Consider the following 10,161-nt stretch of genomic DNA (forward strand, 5'->3'; position numbering starts at 1 on the left):
AATAGGGAGAGTCAGTATATATACTAAGTATGCGTACTTAGTGCTGCATGCCCATGCAGCCATATGGAAAAAAAGAGTTTTTAAACTCTGAAGGTTCTCCTATCAAATACCATAGTGAAATGAACCAGCTAATACAAGCAGTACATAAGCCTAAAGAGGTAACAGTTATTCACTGCAGAGGCCACCAGAAAGGAATGAAGTAACAGAAGGGAACAGGTGAGCTGACACAAAAGCAAAGAGAGAGCTTGAGAGACTTATAAGGCACCTACCTATCCAAGCCCTTCTCTTATGGACAGGTGTGCCAGCTGATATTATCCCCAGCTATAGTTAAAAGAGCTACAAGATGGCCTCTCCAAAGGCGTTCTTTCCTTTCCTCTGGATGGCTTCACACAGAGGATAAGAAAATTTATTTGCCTCAGAGTACAGAATAGAAAATTCTTAAAACTTTACATCAGACTTTCCATTTAGGTAGAGAAAATACCTATCAGATGGCCAAAAGTATTTTTGCAGGCAGTAGTCTATTAAAGACCACAGACCAAATCACTAAAGCTTGTGAGATCTGTCAAAGAAATAACCCATTAAATAGAAAAGCTGCTCCTCCTGGATTACAGCGAACAGGCAGATACCCAGGAGAAGACTGGCAAATAGATTTTACACATATGCTGTAAGACCCAACGGCCTTATTCCGGTCTGCGCTTCCCCCCAGTGAGGAGACAAAGGCCACGGCAGATCGCTGCAACAAGCAAGAGGTTTATTATTATTCCAGCTAGCTGGGGTCCAAGTGTCTGCCCGACACAGCGGGTTTCAACAAGGACCCCGAGCAGTCAGAGCCAAGGGTTTACATAGCATTTTCAAAGCACTTAACTCATAGTAATTTTCCACAGCTATACATTATTCTTGCAAGACATACATCCTGGGGTTAGGCAAGAGCAAGATAAGACCATTCCTCAATTGTCAGGGCGGTTCCGCACGATAAACTTGGTATGTAGGATTAACTGACCAAGGTTAGCTGACCAAGGGTCACCGCTGCTTTATTCCGGTGTTCATGATTGATTAACTTGTTTTTCTAGGCCTTACCCAGTTCCAGTTTTTCTTTTTAAGTCACACACACTCAGAAAATGGCTTCTAGGCCCTTAAGATGGCTACACTTATGCTAACTTATTTCCATTCTTACAATGCCAAAGGCAAAAAGATTCCAATATCTCCTTGTGTGGATAGATACATTCACAGGATGGGTCGAAGCCTTCCCCTATAGAACTGAACAAGCAAAGGAAGTAGTGAGAATACTCTTACATGAAATTATTTCCCGATTTTGAATGCCCCTAGGATTACAAAGTGACAATGGCCCAGCATTTAAAGCAGCTGTGACTCAAAGAGTGTCCCGGGCCCTTGGTATTCAGTATAGGATTTACATTGTGCCTGGAGGCCACAATCCTCAGGTATAGTAGAAAGAACTAATGATATTATTAAAAGACAACTAAGAAAGCTGTCACAAGAAACTCACTTGCCCTGGCCTGACTTACTACCTTTAGCCCTAATAAGAATAAGAAAAACTCCCAAAATTTCAGGGTTAAGCCCCTTGGAAAGGCTCTGTGGAAGACCTTTCCTAAGGAATGATTTAACAATGGACAGAGAAGTCACAGAAGTAATCCGATACATGACACACCTTGCTAAATTCCAGACACTTCTTCAAAATCTAACTGAAGGACAGAACAGAACCCCTGGGGAAGCCCTTTTTGAACCAGGAGATCAAGTCTTAATTAAGTTAATTCCTTCTAATTCTCCAACTCTTAATCCAGTCTGGGAAGGGCCCCACACTGTTATACACTCTTCTCCTATGGCCATCAAGGTCATAGGTATCAAGGCTTGTGTTCACCACTACAGAGTAAAGGCCTGGAAAAACTCCTCCCAAGACCTCCCAGACAACACAGATAAAGAAAAACCTATTACACAGAACACCAAAATTCGGGAACCTAAGTATGCCTGTGAACCTATAGAGGATTTGAAACTACTGTTCAAAAGAAAATCCTCAACTCCCAATGTTTGAGATAAGTACCCCATAACTTCTGAATACTACATGTTTTCTTACCTCCTCTTTTAAGTAATCAATATGAAGTCTACATTACTCTTTTATTTGATGCCCTCTAATACTCCCTTCATAATAAATGAATCTAATTCCTTCTTAAATTGGGCTGAAGACATAGCTAGAATAAATGGAAGTTTATCCTGTTGGATATGCAGGTTACTACATGAACGGGTATTTCACCACGACCCTCCCTACCCTGAAATAACTCAGGGAGGCACGGACCCACACAAGAGACTTTAATGGCTGAAATAGAGAATGGCTGTCTCTAGGTGGAGAGCAGCAGCTCGTGGGTGAGGAAGCGTGTTTTTAAGGAGTAGGGGTAGGGTGTATTCTGCATTGGTGATTGGATCTTAAGGGGTGGTGCAACCATCTGGCCATTTGTGATTGGATCTTAAGAGGTGGGGATCTTAGTTTGCCAGAATTTGCCTTCACTACCTATTTCTAGTACCTCAGGAATCCCTTGGTGGGTGTCACCTCTTCAGGGACATGATTGGTTGCAATTACAAATTCTTATAAATGATGGATGCACTGCCCAGGGTGTACTAAGTGTTAAAATAATTAATTGGAATGTAAAATTCTGGCCCATTAATAATACCTTAAAGGACAAAGGGCATAAATTCCCCTTCTCTTATGATGTCATAAAGAATTTAGCCCCCATTATAGCTCTACCCCAACTACAAAATGCATCTAATATGCCAATTCTCCATGTAAATAATCACAGATATGCAAATGGTTTTTTTTCAAATCTGGGATGAGTACATTTGGGTTACTCCAATGGTAAGACACTTAAATCAAAAGGCCCCCCTCTGTTGGGAGCAAAGTAACCATTTTAGTGACCATCACTCAAGCCACATGTCTATATTCTATTTCCTTCTGTTACTTCATCCATTCCTTTCTGGTGGCCTCTGCAGTGAATAACTGCTACCTCTTTAGGCTTATGTACTGCTTGTATTAGCTGGTTAATTTCACTATGGTATTTGATAGGAGAACCTTCAGAGTTTAAAAACTCTCTTTTTTTCCATATGGCTGGTATCTATTTAAAAGATACCAGACTAAGATCTAGGTTGGCTTTCCAAAGATCACTGTTCACATACAATAACTTTACAGGCTACAGATTGGTTCACCACAGATTGATAATGTCACCCTGGAATCCATTGGCTAGCCCCAAACGGCACTCACTAGCTGTGTGGAACTAATCTCTGGCCATGGCTTCCTCCAGGGTGGATAGGGAGGTGTACTCTGAGATTTCCCTGGCTGCAAGGATGGTGGATTAAGAATATCCTATAAGAATATAGTACTTTATCCTCCATTTACCCCATGGTCCCTGTAAGATAAATTTTAGCCAAAATAAGCAGGCGAAGAGAGGCAACAAAGAGCCAGGTAGTTTATTTGAGTGCAACTCCCGGATGATGTTCTGCGGTTTGGGTATTACAGGCCGGGGAAGTCACACCTGGTCAGGGAGGTGGGGGCTTATAAGGGATTAGGAGGGGGAGGAGTGGGCAAGCTATCCTAGGGGGTGTGGAGAGGTATGATTGGCTAAAGGTGACATAATAGACAGCTAGAAACTTTTTTTCCTTCCAAGAGGGAGGAGGCTGACATCCAGGTCTTAGTTGGCACATCAGAAGGATGGAATTCAGGAAGAGCTGTCTCCTTTCCATATAAGGCACGGACCTTGGGGTCTGGTCTTTTCTCCCCCTATGGCGTCTCTCTGTTCTGATTGCATGTCCTTGTTTTTCCTTCCTCCAGCCTAACAGTCCCAAGCACATAGGCCAGTGAAAATCATTCCTGGACCTGCCTGGACTTGCCAGACTTGCCTGGACTTGCCTCACCTTATCTCCAAACATTCTGACCCTTCCCCAAGGCAACAGGCCAAACGGTACTTTTCCACTGCGCCAGTATAAAAGGCACAATGCTCTACACCACAGGGCTGCTCCCTCTCTCTGGGGGCAGCCATTTTCTCAGTCTCTTGCATGGCCCATGTCTCCTGAGTCATTCTGGGGTAAGGAGGGTCATGGTGAGATACTCTTTCATATCCCACATCCTGCAAACCTCTCAAACCTCCAGTATTGATGGACCAGAAGTGTTTTTCACTGGTATGATCACCTAGCCTCAGTTTTTATGCCATCTCTTTGTTTAGAGGACATAATTTGGCATATTGAATCCTTAAACAATTATGCCCAAAGGGCCTTAAATGATACTATCTGAGAAATAGCCCTCTTAAACACTGAAGTTAAACTAATGCACCAAGCAGTTATACAAAATAGAATGGCATAGACATCTTAACAGCAGCACAAGGAGGGACCTGTGCCATAATCAAAGTTGAATGTTGTGTGTACATTCCAAATTATTCACAAAATGTCTCTGATTCACTCCAGGACCTCTAAAGGCAAATCCAAGCTATGTCAGACCCAGAAATCCCATGGACTACTACAATAGGAAACTGGCTCTCTACGTCCTTTTGGTGGAAATCCGTTTTACTTATGAGCTCATCATTACCCTGATACTAATATTTGGCCCCTGTATACTTAACCTACTCGATTTGTTCTATCTCGCCTAGAAGCCATAAGACTGCAAATGGTCATGGAAATGGAACCCAGGATGGAAATGCCCATCTTCCAAGGCCCTCTTGACCAACCACTAATGGAGACCTAACTGCACCCCTTACTGCATCCCCTCTCAGCATGAAGCCAGAGCAGTCATCGCCCCCTTTCTGTAGAGGGGGGAATAAGACAGGGTCCATGGATATAGTCAGAGTAGGGTGAGGGCCTCTGGGGGAAAAGCTGGGTGGGATATTTACAGTCAGAGCAATGTAACAATGGGCAAAGAAGTCCCTATTGAAACTCTGTGTTAAGCATTATGCAAAGTCAAGGTCACACTAATTCTCTAGGGTAAAGATACCAGACTAAGAATATAGACATCTTCAGTGAGATCAGTTAAAGGTCAAAACACCAGGAGCAACTTGGCTTGGAATGTTTGAGTGTTTCACAAATAAAGAAGGGTTTCTCAGCATAATGTATGACTTCCCTGTAACCTGTAAGCAGCCCTAGCAATCAGACAACAACTCAGCCCACCTTGAGAGCAGGGCTGGTGATACAAGTCCACACCCCTAAGCCTTTTTTCACATTCCCAAAAATCCTCAATTGCCTATAAAACCCCTAGACAAAAAATCCTCAGTTGCCTATAAAAACCCTAGACAATGCACCATCATGGGCTCTCTTGTCCCCTCCTGACATGAGCCAGGAGCTCTGTCCTTTCACTTTATCTCTAAATAAAAGCCTGTACCTTGCTCTCCTACCTTGAGTGTTTGTGAAGCTCATTCTTCGGCTTTGTGAATAAGAACCCAGGCATCAGTTTCAGGGGTGTCTCTTCTTGTAGGGCAGCCCACACTCACCTTTCTCCAAGTGTGCTCCTTTTGCCTTAAATAAACTTCTCACTTAAATGCATTATCTCTGAGCCTTTCCAGTGGTGTTTTATTACTTTGCTTTGTTACTCTAATCCTCTGAATTCTGGCTTTAACCTTCACTCTATCCTATACTCAGACAAGTAAGGAGGGGCTGTTGAGACCTCAGACCTAGGTTTGCAAATTACCATCACCTGGTTGACCAGGAACTGCAGCTTACAGTCATGCACTTTAGTAACCTGCCTGAAAGTCTCCCTTCTTTGCCTATAGAAAGTTTGCAAAACATAATCTCACTCTATCCAGTCTTCTGTGGCTCCCCCAAAGCCTGGGGTAGTAGGTACTCAGTTCCCACGTAGTGCAGATCCAAGCAGAGGCTGGACACCAGGTGACTCTGGTTTAAGGAGTTAGCAGGGGTAGTGCCCCATGCTGAGTAGCTGTTCAATGAACTTCCTTTATTATTCTATCTGTCATTCCCTAACACTCTTTAATGAATTCCTTCCTCACTTTGTCCTCTGACTTCCCTGCGTCATGGAATCCGAACTCTCTCTAACAATATAATTTGACATATAATGTCACAATCTGATATACAGTGTTCAGAGCAGCATAAGTCATAAAAACAGTCATTACAACACTGGGAAATACTCAATTTTCATCAACAATGACATAGATAATATTCCATTCATTTAGAGTAAAAAAATGGCTAAAATTAAATTGCAGTGCTTAGAGATGTGTACATGGGTGGTTCAGCTTGGAAAACAAGGAAATAAATGACTGTCAGAAAAGCAAGGATGGTAGTGATCTGGGAGGCTGGCAGGTGCTTCATCAAGGAGGATACCCTGGAGAGCGTGGGAGTCGGCAATGTTCTGTTTCTTGACTGAGTGCTGGTTTTATGGTTATCACCTTTGTAATTATTCTTCAAATGGTACATGTATGGTTTTGTATCATATATCCAAATTCTGTATCATATATCCAAATACTTTTCTGTATCATATATCCAAATTCAAAAAAACACGTGCATGGAATGATAACATCATGTGAAGGAGACAGGGGAAGGAGATCAGGGAGGTATATGCAGATAATTTTGCTTGTGATATTGTGTCTCATGAGCTGGTGAATGAGTACATGTGCATTCCCACTCGCCCAACAACAAATGCAATGGTGTATTTTTTTCCCTACATATATGTATAAATAATATTATACATAGCAATAATAATAGTATAACTTCATTTGGGTACCTGGACTCAATTCCAATGAGTTTAAGTATGTGGGAGGGGGGTCTTCCCACACATACTAACACCATGCAATTCTGGGACACCAGCAGGGTGGTAGAGAACTTAACTCAATTCTGATGCTACTGCCTGGAGCCAGCAGCAGATTCCCAGGTTAAGGGCTCCATCCTACAAGACTGCCCTTCACCCCCAACCACAGATGCTGGGTTGCAAGCCCCAGGCAGTTCTCTGTGCTTCTGACCTACCAGCTACAGATTGGAGGTTCCCACGACCTCCTCTTTGGATTCGATTAATTTGCTAGGGCAGCTCACAGAACTCAGAAAGACTTACGCTTACCAGTTTAATAAAGGATGCCATAAAGGATACAAGTTAAGAGCTAAATGAAAAGAAACAAAAGGAAAGCTCCCAAATAAAGCAGCTTCTATCCTCATGGAGCTTGGGGCCTGGCTTGGAGGCACATGGAGGCATTCTGGCTCCCCAAATATAGAAGCTCTTTCCAACCAAAGAAGATCCAAGTGAGAACAGTAGGCAAAGACGAGCACAGAGAGACCAAAAAAGAAAAAAACCTCTTCTCAAGGGTTTTGTGAGGACTTCATTGCATAGTCACGATTGACTAAATTACCAGCCATTGGCTGATTCAGTCTCCTCCCCATCCAGCTAAGGTGGGGGTCCAAATGTATCATTAACATGACAAAAAGCACCAGTTTCATCTCTAAGACTCTTCACTGTTGTCAGGAACTGTGGATGAGGACTAAATATACCTGGGAAATATATATTTGGTCATACGAGTGACCAAATATGTATTTCCTATGTTAGGAAAGAGTATAAAACCTAAATGTGATTTATTCCCACGAGATGTTAAAACATTTTAACAGTAAGGTATTAACAAAGGGCCACGTGGTGGAAGCTGCTTGGGCTGAGAATAGGGGGTGGGGGAATTGATAAGGGCCTGGCTATACCTGTTTGAGTTTTTTAAACCTACGAATAAGAATAAGACAAATGTAAAGGAAAGATATAACGGGCTTAGGCGACATCCGGGGAAGACTGTGAACCCTGTAGTACTCAGCCAATGAGGAACCAGGGGAGGGACTTGCGCACTAGGAGATAAATTATTGGCGCCAAACTTCCCAGGTGTGCCTGCCCACCAGACACCCAATCTTGCAAGACCGTCATTAAAGACTCGCTCCGCTGTTCTCTTTGTCTCCGTGTCCACTTACTGAATTTGGACCAATGAGTGTTTCTCACACCTATGACTCATTATATCACAACATGGGTTTTCAATTACATGGGTCTATAATTGTTTATATGGCTAAAATATTAAAATCAAAATTAAAATGAAAGGTAATGTGGAAGAGGAATGTTTTTTTTCCTATTTTCATTTCCTTTATTGTTAGATTCAGTAGCTGAATCAGTACTTGAAGATTTGTTGACATTCATAAATTCTTTTTGTTTGGGAAGACATGGAGAATAGAATCCAGTTTACTAATCTTAGGACTTGATGCCTGTAGGACTATTTGGTTGATTCTTAGAGGAGAATTAATCCCAGGTTCTTAACTTCCTGTGCTCTGAGAGCAGCCCCCACCTCTGCATGGGGATGTACTGCCTATCTGTCCCTCAAAGGCTCACTGATCATTCCCTGCAGCCCTCAGGTGAACTGGCTTGGAAGTCGTTCCACTGTTGGGTGGGGGGATTGTGGATGCCAGCGAACTGCCCTACTTTCCAGAAAGTCTGCTGCAACCCCTTCCTGCTCAGCAAGTCCTCATTCCAGGCAGCTGACCTTGCATTTCCCCTCACCATATAAACAGAACTGGGAAATTACATTTGGAAAGGGAATCCCCAACAGAAATGGAAGATGAAAACTCCAACATGTTCAGAATGCAATACAAAACTGATGGCACATGAATTTTCTTACCTCCTGGGCCTCTGGAGCTCCCCTCCCATTTTCTTTTTAGAACCTTGCTTTATGGTGTTGGAACAACTATCTCCCCCTAAGTCTTAATTCTGTGGTCTTCTCATATGGCTTCCTTGGGGTGGAGAGGCCATTTGACAGAGTGGATAAAGGGTAGGAATCTGGGACAGGCAACTCCTTGTTGAACTATTTAATGAACCAACACAGGATCTGGCTAGATTTCATGTTATTTAAGATAATAAAATTCTCTTTTCAGGCCACTTCGGGTTGCAGATTCTGTTACAGCTGAAACATCCTAATTGTCACAGAATAGAGGAGGAAATCTTGTTAATTGTTGAGAAAGGTTGGAGTAGGAGCTGATGAGAGGTCTCAGGGGCCTTCTTAAGGGCAGTGCTACTCAAAAGTGTGGTTTCATGGAACTGCAGCATTGGAATTACCTAGGGGGTTGGTAGGAATGCAAATTCAAGGGCTTCACCCCAAACCGACTCTAAGTCCGGGGAGAGGAATTCCCGGGGCAAAATACCTCTAAAAACCGAAATCAGTCAAATGGAGAAATAAAGTTTAAAACCCGTTTATTGCTTACAAAACTCCAGTCCAGCTCTTTTCTCTCTCCTGTTCAAGCAGCAGCAAAAAACCGCCCCTTCCCTCCCCTCTCGGGTACAGATAAGCCCTCCTTACCCATTGATATGGAGATGAACTTTTCTCCACCCCCAAGGAATGATGCAAATGCACGTTTCTTTCCACCTCTGAATGCCTACTGATATGCAGATGTACTAAAGCCAGGTGAGATACTCTGGAAATATTACAGTTTTACCCACACCGACCAAATCAGATTCCGCGGAAGCAGGACTAGGAATTTTTACTTTAACAAAGGTCCCCATTCAGGGATTTTGATGCAACTAAAGTTGAAGAAAACACTAACCTGGGAGACCTTTATAGCTGGGAGTGAGATTCGTCTAACAGGAAATGCTGTGCCTCAGCTCATTGCTGACATCCCTGAAGTTGTTCTAATCCTAGAGGCCTCAGTTTCCTTTTCTGTCACAACAGGGTGAGAATCAGATGAGGAACTGGGTATAAACATGGTTTGAAAGAGCTAAAACCTTGGACCCCAGGAGAAGCCTTGAGCTGATGCAGCACCTACTGGGGGCACAGCATCCGAGCTGCAGACAGCATCGCCAGCCCGTGAGCCTCCATCTGTGTGGCCAGGTGCCCAGCGGAGGAACCGGCACAACCCGGGTGGAGTCACCGTCATTCTTAATTGAACGCAACTCCTCCTAACTTGAGTTTTCTTTTTCGGATGCTTGCTGGAGTCCATCTGGAAGGACTGGAAACGCAGGTTTCGCCCTGCAGCTGGAGAAGGCTCCGGCCCCGCCGCAGCGCTGCCCTGCATGCACTCTGCAGTGACCTCTGCCTGCGCCTCCCCGCTGCCTCCCCCGGAGTGACCCGACGCCACCCCCGCGATTTCCCTGGCCTTTAATGCCCGAGAAAGCCCAGGACCCGTTGAACGACTGAGTCGTGAACTATGCCTCCTCTCACG

At 43.7% G+C, this 10,161-nt stretch overlaps 1 protein-coding gene across 1 annotated transcript in view; it reads left to right on the forward strand.

The window, feature by feature from the left end:
• TPST1 (tyrosylprotein sulfotransferase 1) overlaps nt 1–10,161 on the forward strand; it is a 591,927-nt gene that overhangs the window by 318,082 nt on the left and 263,684 nt on the right. The window lies entirely within an intron of this gene.

The sequence above is a fragment of the Manis pentadactyla genome, chromosome 10 (genome assembly GCF_030020395.1).
Source record: "Manis pentadactyla isolate mManPen7 chromosome 10, mManPen7.hap1, whole genome shotgun sequence".
NCBI classification, from domain to species: domain Eukaryota; kingdom Metazoa; phylum Chordata; class Mammalia; order Pholidota; family Manidae; genus Manis; species Manis pentadactyla.